The sequence below is a fragment of the Hypanus sabinus genome, unplaced genomic scaffold, assembly GCF_030144855.1.
Source record: "Hypanus sabinus isolate sHypSab1 unplaced genomic scaffold, sHypSab1.hap1 scaffold_2342, whole genome shotgun sequence".
Taxonomy (NCBI): domain Eukaryota; kingdom Metazoa; phylum Chordata; class Chondrichthyes; order Myliobatiformes; family Dasyatidae; genus Hypanus; species Hypanus sabinus.
In genome coordinates this window covers 28705-30578 of record NW_026780458.1, presented here as the reverse complement: position 1 = coordinate 30578, position 1874 = coordinate 28705, and positions in this window count along the sequence as shown.

Sequence of the window (1874 nt, the reverse complement as noted above, 5' to 3'; positions counted from 1 at the left end):
AGAGAGAGTGATGGAGAGGGACAGTGTCACAGAGAGAGAGAGAGATGGAGAGGGACAGTGTCACAGAGAGAGAGAGAGATGGAGAGGGACAGTGTCACAGAGAGAGAGAGTGATGGAGAGGGACAGTGTCACAGAGAGAGAGAGAGATGGAGAGGGACAGTGTCACAGAGAGAGAGAGAGATGGAGAGGGACAGTGTCACAGAGAGAGAGAGATGGAGAGGGACAGTGTCACAGAGAGAGAGAGTGATGGAGAGGGACAGTGTCACAGAGAGAGAGAGAGATGGAGAGGGACAGTGTCACAGAGAGAGAGATGGAGAGTGCAGTGTCACAGAGAGAGAGAGAGATGGAGAGGGACAGTGTCACAGAGAGAGAGATGGAGAGGGACAGTGTCACAGAGAGAGAGATGGAGAGGGACAGTGTCACAGAGAGAGAGAGATGGAGAGGGTCAGTGTCACAGAGAGAGAGAGATGGAGAGGGACAGTGTCACAGAGAGAGAGAGATGGAGAGGGACAGTGTCACAGAGAGAGAGAGATGGAGAGGGACAGTGTCACAGAGAGAGAGAGAGATGGAGAGGGACAGTGTCACAGAGAGAGAGAGTGATGGAGAGGGACAGTGTCACAGAGAGAGAGAGAGATGGAGAGGGACAGTGTCACAGAGAGAGAGATGGGGAGGGACAGTGTCACAGAGAGAGAGATGGAGAGGGACAGTGTCACAGAGAGAGAGAGATGGAGAGGGTCAGTGTCACAGAGAGAGAGAGATGGAGAGGGACAGTGTCACAGAGAGAGAGATGGAGAGAGACAGTGTCACAGAGAGAGAGAGAGATGGAGAGGGACAGTGTCACAGAGAGAGAGAGAGAGATGGAGAGGGACAGTGTCACAGAGAGAGAGAGATGGAGAGGGACAGTCACAGAGAGAGAGAGATGGAGAGGGACAGTGTCACAGAGAGAGAGAGATGGAGAGGGACAGTGTCACAGAGAGAGAGAGATGGAGAGGGACAGTGTCACAGAGAGAGAGATGGAGAGAGACAGTGTCACAGAGAGAGAGAGAGATGGAGAGGGACAGTGTCACAGAGAGAGAGAGAGAGATGGAGAGGGACAGTGTCACAGAGAGAGAGAGATGGAGAGGGACAGTCACAGAGAGAGAGAGATGGAGAGGGACAGTGTCGCAGAGAGAGAGAGAGATGGAGAGGGACAGTGTCACAGAGAGAGAGAGATGGAGAGGGACAGTGTCACAGAGAGCGAGAAAGATGGATGGAGAGGGACAGTGTCACAGAGAGAGAGAGAGATGGAGAGAGGGGGATAGAGAGAGAGATGGAGAGGGACAGTGTCACAGAGAGAGAGAGAGAGATGGAGAGGGACAGTGTCACAGAGAGAGAGAGTGAGATGGAGCGGGACAGTGTCACAGAGAGAGAGAGAGATGGAGAGAGGGGGATAGAGAGAGAGAGATGGAGAGGGACAGTGTCACAGAGAGAGAGAGTGAGATGGAGCGGGACAGTGTCACAGAGAGAGAGAGATGGAGAGAGGGGGATAGAGAGAGAGAGATGGAGAGAGGGGGATAGAGAGAGAGAGATGGAGAGAGGAGGATAGAGAGAGAGAGATGGAAAGAGGGGGATAGAGAGAGAGAGATGGAGAGAGGGGGATAGAGAGAGAGAGATGGAGAGAGGGGGATAGAGAGAGAGACAGAGGGAGATGCAGAGATTCAGAATGAGGGGGACGAGGTTGTTGAACATCGCTTTCTTCTTGTCATACGTCCTGGGGAACAGAGAAACCGTGTACTGCACGTTGTCCATAGAGACAATCTCAATCTCATTTTCTCTTCCTGCCCACTCCCCCTCTCCCGCATACCCCGCTCCCGCTCTCGGCGAGTCCAGGAGCG